The following is a 19,484-nucleotide window of genomic DNA, read 5'->3' on the forward strand; positions in this document are numbered from 1 at the left end:
TAAATAAACTTTTCATGTAATTTGAAATTTTTAAAAGTGTATTTATTTTTATTTTTTATTTAATGTGGCATCTTACTATGTAGCCAGGCTGTTCACAAACTCCTGGGCACAAGCAATCCTCCTGCCTCAGCTGCCCTCAAATAGCTGGGACTACAGGTGTGTGCCACCACATCTGGCTAATTGGAAATTTAAAATTATGCTCAATGAAATGATAGATGTTCATTAAATGTCTGGGTCATTTTCAAATAAGATAAAAAACTGAAACAAATGACTGAACATAAATATCTGTGTTCCTGCTTCTTAAATTTTATAGAAAGATTAAATATATTTTGGTCCATTAGTACACATTAAAAATTATGTTATGGGGAAACATGTTTCTAAAAATTATAAAATGATTCTCTTTGAGAAAAAAAGAATAATTTTGTCTAATTTGGAGATTATTTAAAGGTAATCTCAAAAAGTAAATTTAGAAAGGAACTAGAAACAAGATAGAAAGGAACTGGTAAGTAGGGGTGAGAGAGATGAAGAAAGTTATAGGTATGAAAAGTAATTTTGGTAAGGAAAGTTAAAAATAATAATTTTGTATGAGAAAGAATCTTGGGCCAGGTGCAGTGGCTCTCGTCTGTAATCCCAGCACTTTGGGAGGCCAAGGTGAGTGGATCACTTCAGCTTAGAAGTTTGAACCAGCCTGGGTGACATGGCGGAACCCCATCTGTATAAAAAAATTACAAAAATTACCTGGGTACGGTGGTGCACACCTATAGTCCCAGCCACTCAGGGAACTAAGGTGGGAGGATCACTTGAGCCCAGGAGGGAGAGGTTGCAGTGAGCCAAAATTGTGCCATCGTACTCCAGCTTAGGTGACAGAGTGAGACCCTGTCTCAAAAAAAATAATAATAATAAAAACAAATAAAATCTAAAGATATTATGTTTTACCAAGATAAATTCCTATGCTGTCTTTAGTAGGTTTTAGCTTTTATTACTTAGGAAAACAGAGCTTTGAAAGGATTGTTTTTACATCCATGTAATTTTCTCTATTTCTTCAAAGGCTTGATTATTACTGTGGTTAAATGCACGACCATTATTCCACTGTGCCCGTTTTGATCAAGTGCTTTCTATCTTTTGGCATCTTTGATGGGCTTCCCCAATATCAAAATTCTAAGTTAAGTCTTTCTAAGCTAGATTTAACTTTGGGGTTTTCCCACTGGGCCACAGAGAAGGTAGAAGAATGTCTCTCTCATCCTGTGGAGCTACTAAAATCAGGATTATTTGGAAAATGGTTTGGGAAACCTTGTCAAATAGTGAGGCAAGATCTTCTTTCAGTTGCATGAATGGATAAGTTATTGATAAGAATGTTCCAAAACTGTATAAAACTCTTAGAAATCTAATATATCAGTCATAAATCTGGTTATTATGTCATAAGCCAGAATGTAGTCAAATTTCCTTGTCAATTGCTGATTATACTGAATTTCCATTCAATTTTTAATCATGATTATTCTAAGTCTCTGTCATCGACCGTTTTGATTTTTTCTAAAGATACCTGCAATCAGATTCACAGAAAAGACTGTAACAAAACTCTTAAGTCTAGGTTACTAATAACTATAAGATCAAGACTGAATATGGCCGGGCGCGGTGGCTCACGCCTGTAATCCCAGCACTTTGGGAGGCCGAGGCGGGCAGATCACAAGGTCAGGAGATCGAGACCATGGTGAAACCCCGTCTCTACTAAAAAATAGAAAAAAATTAGCCGGGCGCAGTGGCGGGCGCCTGTAGTCCCAGCTACTCGGGAGGCTGAGGTAGGAGAATGGCATGAACCCGGGAGGCGGAGCTTGCAGTGAGCCGAGATTGCGCCACTGCACTCCAGCCTGGGCGACAGAGCGAGACTCCGTCTCAAAAAAAAAAAAAAAATTAAAAAAAAAAAAAGACTGAATAAAATTTTTTCAGAACTCTAATGAAGAGACTTGAATTCACGAAACTGCTAATCAAGATCAAGTAGAAAAAAATTAATTATGTAAGATTAAGTAACACTGATGAAGGTAATGTTTTTGTTACCTTTTATTTTTTATTTTTTCCCCCAAGAATCCCACTTTGTCGCCCAGGCTGAAGTGCAGTGGTACGATCTGAGCTCACTGCAACCTCCATTTCCCGGGTTCAAGTGATTCTCCTGCCTCAGCCTCCCAAGTAGCTGGGATTACAGGCATGTGCTACCACCCCTGGCTAATTTTTGTATTTTTAGTGGAGACAGGGTTTTACCATGTTGGTCAGGCTGGTCTCAAACTCCTGACCTTGGGTGATCCACCTGCCTCAGCCTCCCAAAGTGCTGGGATTACAGGTGTGAGCTACTGCACCCGGCCTTTTTTTTTTTTTTTTTAACTTTTATGTAAAATATCATTAGTTCTTTCCTTAAATGTTTTATTTTCAAGTTTAAGGAAATTTTTTCTCTTAAGCTATCTATAGTTTATAAGAGTTTAGTAAAATACACTTTTGTGAAGAAACATGGAAGCATTTTCTTTTCTTCCCTACTTGATTCTTCCAAAATTTAGAAACTACCTGGGAGTATTCTTATTTTTTTTATGGCAACATGGTTATGTGTGTAAGTTCAATAAAAATCTGCTCTTTTTTAATAGAATGCAATTGAAAATATTGATTATATTACCAAGGTTTTGACTGGAACATCGTATTTCAGAACACAGAATGCCCTTCAAGGGTTCCCAGCCTGACAGTTTCATTTTTGAGACGGAGTTTCACTCTTATTGTCCACGCTAGAGTGCAATGGTGCAGTCTCGGCTCACTACAACCTCTGCCTCCCGGGTTCAAGCGATTCTCCTGCCTCAGCCTCCTGAGTAGCTGGGATTACAGGCATGTGCCACCACGCCCGGCTAATTTTTGTATTTTTAGTGGAGACAGGGTTTCACCATGTTGGTCAGGCTGGTCTCGAACTCCTGACCTCAGGTGATCCAGCCACCTCGGCTCCCAAAGTGCTGGGATTATAGGCATGAGCCACTGTGCCCAGCCTCCAGCCTGATAGTTAATGAGTAAAAACTGTCACTTTCTAGCAGACCTAAGAACCTTAAGACTATAGGTAAAATGTAAAATCTGCCTTGATTTGGCTTCTTAGCCTCAAAAGGTTTCTAAATCTGAAATTCCTATGTGATCAATGTAGAAAGAAAAAGTTAAGTTTCTAAAGAAATGCTATAGCCAGGTACTGTGGCTCATGCTTGTAATCTCAGCACTTTGGGAGGCTGAAGCAGGTGAATTGCTTGTGCCTAGGAGTTCAAGACCAGTCTGGGCAACATGGCAAAACCTCATCTCTACAAAAATACAAAAAATTAGCTGGGTATGGTGGCGCATGCCTGTAGTCCCAGCTATTCAGGAGGCAGAGGTGGAAGGATCACCTGAGCCCAGGAGGCCGAGGCTGCAGTGAGCTATGATCGCACCACTGCACTCCAGCCTGGGTGACAAAGATCCTGTCTCAAAAAAGAAAAGGCCGGGTGCGGTGGCTCACGCCTGTAATCCCAGCACTTTGGGAGGCCGAGGAGGGCGGACCACAAGGTCAGGAGGTCAAGACCATCCTGGCTAACATGGTGAAACCCCGTCTCTACTAAAAAATACAAAAAATTAGCCGGGCAAGGTGGCAGGTGCATGTAGTCCCAGCTACTCAGGAGGCTGAGGCAGAAGAATTACTTCTTCTGGAGGCGGAGGTTGTAGTGAGCCAAGATCGCACCACTGCACTCCAGCCTGGGCAACAGAGCAAGGCTCTGTCTCAAAAAGAAAAAGAAAAACAATGCTATAACATACCTGTTATTAGATTCTAGCTCTATGCATTGTTTTCAAGTTCTTATTGTCTACCTATAAGCTAGACTAGATCCTAAACTTAAATTCTTCTAGATTCTTCCAATCTAACTTTCTTCCATGGAATTAAAAAAAAATTAATTATTAAAAATTCTTACAGCTACTCTACCACTCTATTCTTAAAGCCCTATGAGCTGAAACTAGATTAATTTTAAGGAACAAATGTCATGCCAGATTTATAGGCCACAAAAAAAAGTTCAGCAAACCACCTGATGCCATAACCAAAGACAAAGACATTCAAACTACAAACTGAGATGAGAAGTTGACGTTCTCACACTATAGACAGCTTTTCTATAAGATTCAGCATCATGAAACTCTTACCCACTTACTGCCTGCCATTTTCACTTGACAGGATAATGGTCATTTGATTTACACAATTGGTTGCCTTTTTAAGCTGGGGTTCATGGCTCAAAACCATTATGCAGACTGAGATTGTCATTACTATGAATTTTACTTTGTATTTTCCCTTTTTAAACTGTGTATCTGTTATGTTACTTGTCAAATTTTTGCAGAAGTACAACTCCTAACATAATATGCTTCTAACCAGAAATGCTGGTCCAGCACTTTGAGATGATAGCAAGACTACAGAACAGACAAATTGAACTTAATAATGGACTCCAGATAGACTTAACCTGAGAGCCACTCCCTCAAACCTCCCTTGTTGCTCAAATGTGGCTAAAAAGGTTTTGACACTGACTCCTACTTGCCAAAACTCCTTCTAATGTAGGACCAGATCAGCAACCTGGGATAGGTTCATCTTGGCACTGAGGGATATCAAAATCTAACTACAGAATGATTGATCACTGATGCTTTTAGAGGAAGAATTTAATCAAAAGGGGGAAATGTGAAAGTTGTCAGAATTAAAATGGAGTTACTTATGTTTTTCAAAAAAAAAAAAAAAAAATCTCTGGCGGCCAGGCGTGGTGGCTCACGCCTGTAATCCGAGCACTTTGGGCGGCCGAGGTGGGCGGATCATGAGGTCAGGAAATCAAGACCATCCTGGCTAACATGGTGAAACCCCATCTCTACTAAAAATACAAAAAATTAGCTGGGCATGGTAGCAGGCACCTGTAGTCCCAGCTACTCGGGAGGCTGAGGCAGGAGAATGGCGTGAACCCAGGAGGCGGAGCTTGCAGGGAGCCAAGATCATGCCACTGCACTCCAGCCTGGGCAACAGAGTTAGACTCCATCTCAAAAAAAAACAAAAAAACAAACAAAAAAAACACCTCTGAAAAATAGAGCCAAGGTAGGCCATGAAGAGAAGGGTCATACATATATGCCTGATAAAAAAACTATTACAAAAGACTGCAAAAACCACATTACACAAAAGCCATCACAACCTTACACAAAAAAATACTTCTGCAAGGACATCTGCTCAACAACTGACTGTCCAACCTTGAATTGGCACACCCTTGTTATTGACCCTTGTAGCCAAGGATAATTTTTTTCTTTTATTTTATTATTTTTCCTTTTGAGACAGGGTCTCTCCCTGTCTCCAGTCTGGAGTGCAATGGTGTGATCATAGCTCACTGCAACCTCAAACTCCTGGGCTCAAGCAATCCTCCCACCTCAGCCTCTCAAGTAGCTAGGAGTACAGGTACATGCCACCATGCCCCGCTAATTTATTTTTATTTTTGTAGAGATGGGGTCTCACCACATTGTCCAGGGTGGTCTAGAACTCCTGGGCTCAAGTGATCCTTTTGCCTCAGCCTCCCAAACTGCAGGGATTACAAGCATGAGCCACCACACCTGGCTAGGATAATTATCTTAAAAGGATTTTGTAATCCTCATATTTCCTTTAGAAACCTTTTTCTTCCTTTAATATGCACACAGTTTACTATCACATGCATATTCTCATTGTAATGCCCTATTCCCGAATGAATATAATTTTCTTTTAGAGCACCTCTCTCTGTTTATTATGTAGGTTGACAACCCAAAGAAATTCACATCAAGATACCTCATAATTAAATTTCTGAAAATGAAAGACAAAAAAAAAAAAAAAATTCATGGAAGCAGCTAGAGAAAAATGACACCTTACCTATATGGGAAAAGCAATTTGAATGACAGTGGATTTCTCCTCAGAAACTGTGGTGGCCAGAAGAAATTAACACAATATTTTTCAGGTGCTGAAAGAAAAAAGCCTATACCCTGCAAAAATATTCCTTAGGAAGGAAGGGGAATCAAGACATTCGCAGATGAAGGAAAACTAAGGAACTTTGTCAGCAGCAGATCTACCCTAAAACATCGGTGAAAAAGATTTTGTTTTTTTTGTTTTTGAGGGAGAGACACAGTTTCACTCTGTTGCGCAGGCTGGAGTGCAGTGGTGTGATCTCGGGTCACTGCAACCTCTACCTCCCAGGTTCAAGTGATTCTCCTGCCTCAGCCTCCTGAGTAGCTGGAACTACCGGCACGCGCCACCACGCCCAGCTAATTTTTGTATTAATAGAGACAGGGTTTCACCATGTTGGCCAGGCTGGTCTCGAACTCCTGACCTCAAGTGATCCACCCACCTCAGCCTCCCAAACTGCTGGGATTACAGGTGTGAGCCACCATGCCCAGTGGTGAAAAAGAAGGAATGGAAATAATAAAAGAAGGAACCTTGGAACATCAGGAAGGATGAATGAACATTCAAGCAAAAATATGGGTAAATATTTACACTAGACTCTCCTTCTCTTGAGTTTCCTAAATTATGCTTGATGGTTGAAGCAAAAATCGTAACACTGTCTAATGTTGTTCTAAATGTGTGTAAAGGAAATATTTAAGACAATTATATCTTAAGTGGAGAGGGTAACGTGATATAAAGGGATATACAGGGAGGTACGGCTTCTGTGCTTTACTCAACTGGTAAATGGTGACACCAGTAGACTTTGACAAGTTTTATATGTGTAAATAAATACCCAAGACAGCCACTAAAAAGTTATGCAGAGATATACTCAAACACAGTCTAGGTAAATCAAAATTGGTTTTTAAAAATTGGTCCAGTAACTCACAGGGAGGCAGGCAAAAGAATAAAAAACAGAATAACTAGAAAATATATAAAATGGCAAACTTAAGCCCCAATATATCATAATTATATTAAAAGTAACTAGTACAAAACACCAATTAAAAGATATTGAGGCCAGGTGCAGAGGCCCATGCCTGTAATCTTAGCACTTTGGGAGGCTCAGGTGGGCAGATCGCTTGAGGTCAGGAGTTCAAGGCCAGCCTGGCCAACATGTGGAAACCCTGTCTCTACTAAATATACAAAAATTAGCTGGGCATGGTGGTCATGCCTATAATCCCAACTACTGGGGAGGCTGAGGCATGAGAATCGCTTGAACCTGGGAGGCAGAAGTTCCAGTGAGCTGAGGTTGCACCACTGCACTCCAGTCTGGGCAACAGAGTGAGACAGTGTCTCAAAAATAAATAAAGAGATTGACAGAGTAGATTAAAGAGCATGAACCAACTATATGATTTCTGTAAGAAATTCACCTCAAATAACAACAATATAGGCAGGTTGAAAGTAAAAAGGTAGAAAAAGATATATTATGCAAACACTAATCAAAGGAAAGCAAGAGGAACTTCATTATTTTTTGGGAGACAAGATCTCATTCTGTCACCCAGGCTAGATTGCAGTGGCACAATCACAGCTCACTGCAGCCTCAAACTCCTAGGCTCAAGCAATCCTCCAGCCTTGGCCTCCCCAAGTGTTGGCATTACAGGTGTGAGCCACCATGCCCAGCCAGGAGTGACTATATTAACAGATCATAAAGTACACTTCAGAGCACAGAAAACTATAAGAGACAAAGAGCATTACATAATGATAAAATGGTCAATGAATCAAGAAGACATAGCGATCCTAAATGTGTATGCACTAAATGAAAGAGCTGCAAAACATGTGAAGCAAAAACTGAACTAAGAGAAATGTAGACAAATCTACAAATGTCATGAACTGAACTGTGTCCCTCCCAAATTCATATGTTGAAGCCCAAACCTCCAATATGACTATATTTGGAGATGAGGCTTTTAAGTGTGGGGGATCAGTCAGAATGGTGGGAAAAACTATACGGAAAGGAAAGGACGCAAACCTTCTGAAAGGTCAGAAGGTTCTGCAGAACCCTGGTGGGGAAGAATAGCTGACAGCAGCTGTTCTATATTAGCATTTTCATAAGCCAATTGCAACAATAAGATATCAGCAGCCTGGGCATGACTTATTTGTCTCTTAATTGCCTGGGTTAACCAATTGATAAATTCAACAAATGGCTCCTGAGGCCCTTGTCGAACATTTACAAAAGATCCCTGTTGAACTCTGCCTTCAGGAATTCGGTCTCAAGCCCTGCAGGCGCATAAGGACACTTGTGCATAGGCTTGGGGGACAAAACTGTTATTGCACATTGACATAGGGACCCCTCCCCTGGAGCATAGCAGCCTCATTATGTTTTGCGCAGCCAACTGATTCTGGTTGGTTTGTTGTTCACACAACTCATCATATTCTGCCCTCCAGTGTAGGTATTGACTGGCCTCTAAAGTTGTTTGAGCTAGCACTGACCAGTCCCATGGGGTCATATGGAAGTTATCTGCTATGGCCTCAATCAATCCTTTCATAAATGGGCTAGCAGCTCCGTTTTCTCTAATGCTTTTTCTTATTTCTTTATAAGTGTTGAAAGTAATGGGTTCACGTAACTGATTGCCTTGTTGATCTTGCATCACCAGGCAGGCCAAGAGCTCCCCTTCTAATGCCACTTGCCTCAGACAGGGTCCCGTAACTGTAGTGTATCCCTTATCTTTTTTCCAATTTATTGGGGCAGGGGGCTCAGGGAAAATCTGTCTCCTCTGTGGCACCTTTACCCGGTAACAGCAGGGCTGAGGGAGGAGGAGGAGGAGGAGGTGGTAAGGTAGATGATGGTTCTTCCTCCCTTTCCTTTTTAGGCTCTTCTGTGTAGAGCGGAGCCAAAGCAGCCCTAAGGCCCATAACGTTAAAGGTGTTACTGGGACCCGTTGCCCTTGTACATGATGTCGTTTAAACTTTCTTCCCACTTGTTCCCAGAGCTCTAGGTCTAGTGTGCCTTCTTCTGGGAGAATGACAGTTTGCATTAGGTCCCTTAATTGGGCCTCCGAGACCAAGGCTCCACTTTAAGCAGCTGTTTCAATACTTTTATATACTGTTGCTGTTGAGTGGATAACTGTTGTCCCATGATGAAACCCTAGCTTGAAAATCCCCTCAAATTTGGAAATCCTGAGCGGATACCAATTACTTACTGCACAGTCACTTCACTTTCGTTCTCGAGGGTTCTGTGACGATCCATTACAGTGTTCCTCACATGGGGCACCACCTGCCAGGTCTGTCCCACAGACCCTGGCCGATGGATGAAACGAGTACTCAGATACAGGTGTGCAGTTTAAGAGCAGCTAGGTGACTGCTTGGCTCTAGTGGCTACAGAGCAGCCCCAAGAAGCTGGAGCTGCTTGCTTGCTTGTTTTTTTTTTTTTTTGACAGTCTCACACTTTGTCTCCTGGGCTGGAATGCAATGACGTGATCTCGGCTCACTGTAACCTCCACCTCCCAGGTTCAAGTGTTTCTTCCGCCTCAGCCTCCAAGTAGCTGGGATTACAGGCACGCGCCACCACACCCGGCCAATTTTTTGTATTTTTGGTAGAGATGGGGTTTCACCGTGTTAGCCAGGATGGCCTCTATCTCCTGACCTTGTGATCCGCCTGCCTCAGCCTCCCAAAGTGCTGGGACTACAGGTGTGAGCCACCACACCCAGCCCTGGAGCTGTTCGCTTTTATTCAGCCAACACAACCTGCAGGCAATTAACATTTATTGTTCCCCTTTCAGGGAATGTCACTCTTGCAGATGATAAAAGGTCAGTTCCATCCCAGCACTTTGGGAGGCCAAGACGGGCGGATCACGAGGTCAGGAGATCCAGACCATCCTGGCTAACATGGTGAAACCCCGTCTCTACTAAAAAATACAAAAAAACTAGCCGGGCGAGGTGGCAGGCGCCTGTAGTCCCAGCTACTTGGGAGGCTGAGGCAGGAGAATGGCGTAAACCCGGGAGGCGGAGCTTGCAGTGAGCTGAGATCCCGCCACTGCACTCCAGCCTGGGTGACAGAGCGAGACTCTGTCTCAAAAAAAAAAAAAAAAAAAAAAAAAAAAAAAAAGGTCAGTTTCTGGTCAACATAAGTTAACAAGCCTATTTAAGATAAATTCCCCCTACTCCCTTATACCTACTCCTTGCCCTCTGCCTCAGGGTTATCTGTAACAGCTGCCTTCAGCTATTCTCCCTCAGGGCTCTGCAGAACCTTCTGACCTTTGAGAAGGTTTGCGTCCTTTCCCTAGTTTTTCCCACCACTGACAGATCCCCTACACTTAAGGTTAAATGAAGTCATAAGGATAAGGTCCTTACCCGATAGGACTGGTGGCCTTATGGAAGAGAAAGAGCTCTCTCCCCCACACACATGCATATGCATTACAGAAAGGCCATGTGTTGACATAGAAGAAAGCAACCATCTACAAGCCATGAAAATGACCCTCACCAGCAATTGACCCTGCCAGACCTTCATCAGAGAGTTAGTTAGCAGCCTCCAGAATTGTGAGAAATACATTTCTGTTGTCAAAACCACCCAGTTCATGGTATTTTGTTACAGCAGCCTAAGCAGACTAATACAACAAACATAGTTGGAGATGTCAACACACCTCTCTCAGCAATCAATAGAACAACTAGACAGAAAATAAGCAAGGAGACAGAAAAATTCACCACTGCCACCAACCAACAGGATCTCATTGACATTTATAGAACACTCTAGCCAACAACAGCAGAACATATGGTCATTTTAAGTGCCCATGGAACATACACTAAGACAGGCCATATCCTGGGCCATAAAACGAACCTCAACAAATTTAAAAGAATTAAAATCATACACTGGCCAGATGTGGTGGCTCACGCCTGTAATCCCAGAACTTTGGGAGGCCAAGGTGGGTGGATCATTTGAGGTCAGAAGTTTGACAGCAGCTTGGCCAACACAGTGAAACCCTATCTCTACTAAAAATACCAAAAAAATAGCTGGGTATAGTGGCACACTCCTGTAATCCCAGCTACTCAGGAGCCTTAGGCAGGAGAATCGCTTGAACCTGGGAGGCAGAGGTTGCAGTGAGCCGAGATCGTGCCACTGTACTCCAGCCTAGGCAACAGAGTGAAACTCCATCTCAAAAAAAAAATAATAATAATAATTAAAATAATATACAGTGTGTTCTTCAACCACAGTAGGGTCAAAGTAGAAATCGGTAGCAATTAAGATAGGAAAGTCTCTAAACACTTGGAAATAAACAACACACTTTTAAATAATCCATGGGTCAAAAAGCCAATCTCATGGGAAATAAAAATATACATTAAAATGAATGAAAATATTTAAGAATTTGCAGGATAAGGCAAAGCAGCACTGAGAGGGACATTTATAGCACTAAATGCAAACATTAGAAAAGAGAAAAAGCCTCAAATCAATAATCTAAGCTCCTCTCCCAAGAATCTTGAAAAAGAAGAGTAAATAAAAATAAACTCAAAACAAGCAGAAGGAAGGAAAAATAAAGATAAAATAATAAATCAATGAAATAGAAAACAGAAAATAATTGAAAAAAAATCAATGAGCTAGGCGTGGTGGCTGCCACCTGTAATCCCAGCACTTCGGGAGGCCGAGGTGGGTGGATCACTTGAGGTCAGGAGTTTGAGACCAGCCTGGCCAACATGGTGAAACCCCATCTCTACTAAAGATACAAAAATTAGCCAGATGTGGTGGTGCACACCTGTAATTCCAGCTACTCAGAAGGCTGAGGCAGGAGAATTGCTTGAACCTAGGAGGCAGAGGTTGCAGTGAGCTGAGATCGTGCCACTACACTCCAGCCTGGGGTGACAGAGCAAGACTCCATCTCAAAAAAAAAAAGACAAAAATGAAACAAAGAGCTGTTTTTTTGTTGTTTTTTATTTTTTTTTGAGACAGAGTCTTACTCTGTCACCCAGGCTGGAGTGCAGTGGTGCAATCTTGGCTCACTGCAACCTCTGCCTCCCAGGTTGAAGCGATTCTTCTGCCTTGGCCTCCTGAGTCACTGGGATTACAGGTGCATGCCACCACGCCCGATTAATTTTTTTTTTTTTTGGTACTTTTAGTAGAGACAGGCTTTCACCACATTGGTCAGGCTAGTCTCGAACTCCTGACCTTGTGGTCCACCTGCCTCTGCCTCCCAAAGTGCTGGGATTACAGGCATAAGCGACCGCACCCGACCAAGAGCTGGTTTTATATATCAATAAAATTTAGATATTTAGATATCAGATAGCCAAACTGACCCAAAAAAAGAGAGAAAACATAGATGACCAATATCAAAATCAAATGGGCTATCACTATTGACCCTGCAAACATCAAAAGAATAATTAGAGGCCAGGCACGGTGGCTCGCGCCTGTAATCCCAGCACTTTCGGAGGCTGAGGCGGGCAGATCACAAGGTCAGGAGATTGAGACCAGCCTGGCTAACACCATGAAACCTCCTCTCTACTAAAAATACAAATAAAAATTAGCCAGGTGTAGTGGCGGGTGCCTGTAATCCCAGCTACTCAGGAGGCTGAGGCAGGAGAATGGCGTGAACCTGGGAGGTGGAGCTTGCAGTGAGCCGAGACTGCGCCACCGCACTCCAGCCTGGGTGACAGAGCGAGACTCTGTCTCAAAAAAAAAAAAAAAAAAAAGAATAATTAGACAATACTATGCAGGGTTCTTCATACATAAATGGGACAACTTAGACCAAATAGACCAATTCCTCAAAAAACATACTGTCACAACTCAGTGTGAAATAAATCATTCAAGCCTTACAAGTGTTGAATCTATAATTCTATTTTTTATCTCATTTTATATTTTGAGACAAGTTCTCACTTTGTTGCCCAGGCACTGCAGCCTCAACCTCCTGGGCTCAAGCTACCCTCCTACCTCAGCCTCCTGGATAGCAAGGACCACAGGCATGCACCACCATACCCAGCCAATTTTTAAATTTTTTGTAGAAACAGGTCTCACTATGTTGCACAGGCTAGTCTCAAACTCCTGGGCTCAAATGATCCTCCTGCCTTCGCCTCCCAAAGTGCTGAGATTACAGGTATGAGCCGCCATGCTGGCCTGAATCCATAATTTAAAAAACTACAAATCTCCAAGTTGAGATAATTTCACCAGAGTATTCCATCAAATGTTTAAAGAATTAAAACCAATTCCATGTAATCTGTTTTGGAAAATAGAAGGGAATGCTTCCTGATTCATTTATTCTATGAAGTTGACATAACCCTGATACCAAAACCAGACAAAGGAAATAGAAAAAAGAAAATTACAAACCAACACCCCTCAAGTGTATAGGCACCAAAAAAATCCTTAACAAAATATTAGCAAATAGAATTTGTATGTGTGCATGTGTGCATGTGTGTGTGTGTGTGTAGGATTATACATCATGACCAAGTAGAGTTTATTCCAGGGCTGTAAGGCTGGTCAATATTTGAAGCTCAGTCAATGTAATCCAACATCTAGTCTAATAAACTAAAGAAGAACAAAAATATATCAATTGAGGCAGAAAAAAGTTTGAAAAAATTCAACACCTATTTGATAAAAACTCTCAGAAAAATGGAAATAGAGGATGAACAATAACTCCCCACATGTATCCACATCCTAATCAACAGAACCTGTGAATATGTGACATGGTACTTTGTGAAATGGTACTTTGCAGTACCTTATGTGAAATGGTACTTTGCAGATGTGATTAAATCAAAGATCTTGAGATGGAGGGTTTGCCCTGGATTATGTGGAAGAGCCTGATGTAGTCACAAGGGCTACGAAAAGAGAGGAGAAGTGATGACGTCAGCAAAGGTTGTAGTGATGTGCTCTGAACATGGAGGAAAGGGCTACAAGCCAAGGAATAAAGTGTGCCCTAAATCCAATTGCAAGTATTCTTATAAAAGGCAGAGGGAGATTTGGTATACACAGAAAAGAACCATATGATTTCCATGTAACCATGGAGGCAAAGATTGGCATAATGGGGCCGCATGTCAAGGAATGTCAGCGGCTACCAGAAGTGGAAGAGGCAAGAAACAGATTCTTCCATAGAGCATCCAGTGGACATACGGTCCTGCCAACACCTTGATTTTAGCCTGATGAAGCTGATTTATCGCCTCCAGAACTGTGAAATAATACATTACTGTTGTTTTAAGCTACCTAACTTGTGATGATTTGTTACAGAAGCCAAGGCAAACAATTATGTCCATCCCTAGAGCCCCAAGAAGGAATTCAACTCCGTACGTTAATTTTAGCCCATGAAACACATTTCAGACTTCTCACATCCAGAACTATAAAAGAATAAATTTGCATTATCTTAAAGCACTAAATTAGTGGTGTGTGTGTGTGTGTGTGTATATATATATATATATTTTTTTTTTTTTTTTTTGAGACGGAGTCTAGCTCTGTCGCCCAAGCTGGAGTGCAGTGGCACAGTCTCGGCTCACTGCAAGCTCCACCTCCCAGGTTCATGCTATTCTCCTGCCTCAGCCTCCCAAGCAGCTGGGACTACAGGCACCCGCCACCGCGCCCGGCTAATTTTTTGTATTTTTAGTAGGGACAGGGTTTCACTGTGGTCTCGATCTCCTGACCTCATGATCCGCCCGCCTCAGCCTCCCAAAGTGCTGGGATTACAGGCGTGAGCCACCGCGCCCGGCTGGTATATTGTTATAATAGCAATACGATAATTCAGACAGGAACTTCCTCAACTTGATAAAGAGCATCTACAGAAAACCTACAGCTAACATTATATTTAATGATGAAAGACTCAATGTTTTTCCTCCTAAGACTGGGAACAGGGAAAGGATGTCTACTCTCACTAGTCTTATTAAACAAAGTGCTGGAAGTTCTAGCCAGTGCAATAAGGCAAGAAAAAGAAATAAAAGACATTCATATCAGAAAGAAAGAAAATGGTCTCTATTTGCAGCTTATATGACCATCTATGTAGAAAATTCCAAAGAAAAAAAAAACTACAGAAAAACAAGAATTAGTTAAGGAAGGTCATAGGATACATGACAAACATATAAAAAGCAATTGTATTTCTATACTAGAAATGAATATGTGGAAATATGATTTAAAATAAAAAACCATTAAGGATAAATACGACGTGATTACACTTATATGAGGTATCTAAAATAGTCAAATTCATAAAAGCAGAGAGTAAGGTGGTGGTTGCCAGGTGTTGAGGGGAGAAGAAAATGGGGAATTATCCAATAGATGTAAAGTTTCAGTTATGCAAAATTAGTAAGTTCTAGAGATCTGCTGTATAACAAAGTACCTACAGTTAATAATATGGTATTGTGAACTTTATGTTAAGAGGCTAAAACTTAAATGCTCTTAGCAAAAAACAAAGCAAAACAAAAAAACACACAGAAGTTTTTGGAAGTGACAGATGTGTTTGGTACTTTGTGGTGAAGGTATCATGGGTATATGCATATGTCCAAACTCATCAAGATGTATCCATTAAATATGGGCATTATTTGTGTATCCATTATACTTCAACAAATCTTAATATTTAAAAATAAACACCATTTGCAATCACTCAAAAAATGAAATCCATACGTGTAAATCTAACAACATATATACTAGACTTACACGTTAAAATCTATGCAATGTTGATAAAATATCTACATTGGTCACATAGGAATTTCAGATTTAGAAACCTTTTGAGGCTAAGAAGCCAAATCAAGGCAGATTTTAGATTTTACCTATAGTCTTAAGGTTCTTGGGCCTGCTAGGAAGTGATAGTTTTTACTCAATTATCAGGCTGGAGCCTGGGCACGGTGGCTCATGCCTGTAATCGCAGTACTTTGGGAGCTGAGGTGGGTGGCTCATGTGAGGTCAGGAGTTCAAGACCAACCTGACCAACATGGTGCAACCTTGTCTCTACTAAAAATAAAAAAATTAGCCAGGTGTGGTGGCGTGCCCCTGTAGTCCCAGCTACTCAGGAAGCTGAGAATCTGAGAGGCGGAGGTTGCAGTGAACTGAGATTGCGCCACTGCACTCCAGCCTGGGCAACAAGAGTGAAACTCCGTCTAAAAAACAAAAAACAACAAAAAAACAAAATGACAGCTGGCCATGGTGGCTCATGCCTGTAATCCCAGCACTTTGGGAGGCCAAGTCAGGCAGATCACTTGCAGCCAGGACTTCAAGACCAGCCTGGCCAACATGGTGAAACCCCATCTCTACTAAAACTACAAAAACTAGTTGGGGGTGGTGGCAGGCACCTGTAATCCCAGCTACTCGGGAAGCTGAAGCATGAGAATCGCTTGAACCCAGGAGGTGGGGCGGAGGTTGCAGTGAGCCAAGATCGTGCCACCGCACTTCAGCCTGGGTGACAGAATGAGACTCCGTCTCAGAAAAAAAAAAAAAAAAAAAAAAAAAAAAAAATATATATATATATATATATATAAAAAATTAAAATCAGAAATAAGAGTGGGGAAATTATTACCAACTTTACAAAAACAAAAAGGATTGTAAGAGTATACTATGAACAATCCGTATGTAAAAAATTAGATAACCTAGATAAAATGGACAAAATCCTAGGCATATCAATTACCAAAATGGATTCAGGACGAAAAAGAGAATCTAAATAGGTCTATAACAAGTAAGAGCTTGGTAATCAAAACTTCCCAACAAAGAAAAGTCCAGTACTACCTGGCTTCACTGGTGAATTCTACCACTCATTTAAAGAATTAACACCAATCCTTCTCGAACTCTTCCTCCCCCCAAAAATAGAAGAGGCCAGCATTACTTTGATTCCAAAGCCAGACAGACACCATAAGAAAACTACAGACTAATATCTCTTATGAACACAGATACAAAAATCCTCAACAAAGCACTAGCAAACTGAATCCAACAGCATATTAAAAGGATTACACACCATGATCAAATGGGACTTATCCCACGAATGCAGTATTGCTTCAATATAAGAAAATCAAACAACATATCATTAATAGACTGAAGGAAGAAAAGCATATGATCATCTCAATCGATGCAAAAAAAGCATTTGACAAAATCCAAGGCCAAGTGTGGTGGCTCATGCCTATAATCCCAACACTTTGGGAGGCCAAGATGGGAGGATCTTTTGGGCCCAGGAGTTTGAGACGAGCATGGGCCACATAGTGAGACTTCATCTCTGCAAAAAATACAAAAATTAACCAGGCATTATGGCACATGCCTGTAGTCCCAGCTACTCAAAAGGCTGTGGCAGGAGGATCACTTGAGGCCAGGAGGTCAAGGCTACAGTAAGCCGTGATCACCCCACTGCACTCCAGCCCGGGTGACAGAGAGAGACCCTATGTTAAAAAAAAAAAAATCAAACAAAAAACTCAATACTGTTTCATGATTAAAAAAAAAAAAATTAAGCAAACTAGATAGAAGGCAACTTCCTCAACATGATAAAAGGTATTTATGAAAAATCCACAGCTAACTGTATACTCAATGGTGAATGACTGAAAGCTTTCCCCCTAAGATCAGGATATAAGACAAGTGCTTTTATCACTGCTATTAGACATTGTACTGGAAGTTCTAGCCAGAGAAATTAAGCAAGAAAAATAAATAAAAGGGATCAGAATTAGGAAAAAAAGGATGCAAAACTATTCCTATTCTCAGATGACATGATCTCATATGTAGAAAATACTAAAGAATTCACACACAAAGAGTATTCGATATAGTAAACTCAGTAAAGTTGCAGGGTACAAGATCAACAAACAGATCGGTTTTATATCTATATACTGCCAATGCACAATATGAAAAGGAAATTAAGAGAACAATTCTATTAACAATTACATCCAAATGAATAAAATACTTAGGAATAAATGTAACCAAGGAAGTGCAAGGCTTATACACTGAAAACTATAAAATGTTGCTGAAAGAAATAAAAGACCTAATGAAAGGAAAAAACATTCTGTGTTCATGGATAGGAAGACAAGATAGCAATACTCCCCAAATTTTTATATATATATCTCCTTATCAAAAATTCCAACTTCCTGTTTTACAGAAATAGATCCTAAAATTCATATGGAAATGCAAGTGACAGCCACATAATCTTGAAAAACAACCAAGCTACAGAACTTATATTTCCTAATTTCAAAACTTACAAAGCTTAAAGTAATCAAAACAATGTGTTACTGTCATAAGGACAAACATATAGATGAATGGAATAAAACAGAGTCCAGAAATAAACCCTTGCATACATGGTCAATCGATTTTTGACAACAGTCAAACACCAACACCATTCATCAATGGGAAAAGGACAGTCTCTTCAATAAATACTGCTATGAAAACTGTATTTGTATTTGGATGTATATGTATTTGTATGTATTTGGATGTCCAAATACAAACGAATAAAGTTGGACCTGTTCCTTACACTATATACAAATACTAACTCAAAATGGTAGTTTCTCAATAAATTAAGCAGGGATTACCATAGAACTCAGCAATTCTATTCCTGGATATATGGGTAGACACTCAAAAACATAGAAGACAGGTGTTCACACAAAAACTTATATATGAGTTTTGTAAATAATGCCAAGTGTTCACTGTGGCATTGTTTACAAAAGCCAAAATGCTCAGCTCTATATGTTGAAAGGTACACATAGCCAGAGAAGGGAAAACTGAGGGCTTGCTGGCTTCTCAGCTAGTTGAGGGTTGAAGTCACACCCATGGACTGATGAGTGGATAAGCAAACTGTGGTATATTCATGTGACAGAATATTATTTAGCCATAAAAAGAATGAACATGCCAGAACACAAATGAATGTTGAAAAATGAGTGAAAGAAGTTAGTCACAAAAAGCTACATATGATTCAATTTATAGGAAATATTCAGAGTCAGAAAGCCCACTGAGACAGAAAGATTAATGATTGCCAGGGTCAAGGGAAGGGGGGAAAATGGGCAGTGACTGGTTGCTGGAATGGGATTTCCTTTGGTGGTGATGAAAATGTTCTAGAACTAGTTCGCCATGATGGTTGTACAACATTCTGAATGTACTCAATGTCACTAATAGCTTTCATATTACGTGTATTTTCTCCACAATTTAAAATACAAATATACATTTTTAAAAATTCCCTCAAACCAGTGGGAAGGATTGAATGGAGCTATCTTTCCTTGTTTAGGGACAAGATCCCTGTCTGCTCCATGAGAAAGCATAAGAAAATAAATTCAAATTTTCTAATGTACTGATGAGTCCCGATTTTAATTGTGAAGTACAAACCAAGGTTCCATTGTCAGTTCAGGGTCTGCACCTGCTAACCGGACAATCTTCTTCCCAGGAATCCCTTCAGAGTACTTTTGCCTCTAAAATAATGAGGTTTCCAAAATGCGGACTTTTTAAAAATTTAAATTAATAGTTGCAAATCAGAGAATCCAACTGGGCAAGCCTCGCTGTTTATTAAACATACCACTTTATCTGGACTTCCCCATCCTGAAGCTGTCTAGTTATAAGACTGGAAAAATGTGAATGATTCAGGCCCTCCAGCTTTTCTGGTCATAGTAAAAGTCACATTGTGTTGACCTAGCTCTGTCACCTACCTAGGATCGACCCTCTAAAAAAGGAAATCAATTAGAAGGAAACTCT

This window comes from Chlorocebus sabaeus, chromosome 17 (assembly GCF_047675955.1).
Source record: "Chlorocebus sabaeus isolate Y175 chromosome 17, mChlSab1.0.hap1, whole genome shotgun sequence".
NCBI classification, from domain to species: Eukaryota; Metazoa; Chordata; class Mammalia; order Primates; family Cercopithecidae; genus Chlorocebus; species Chlorocebus sabaeus.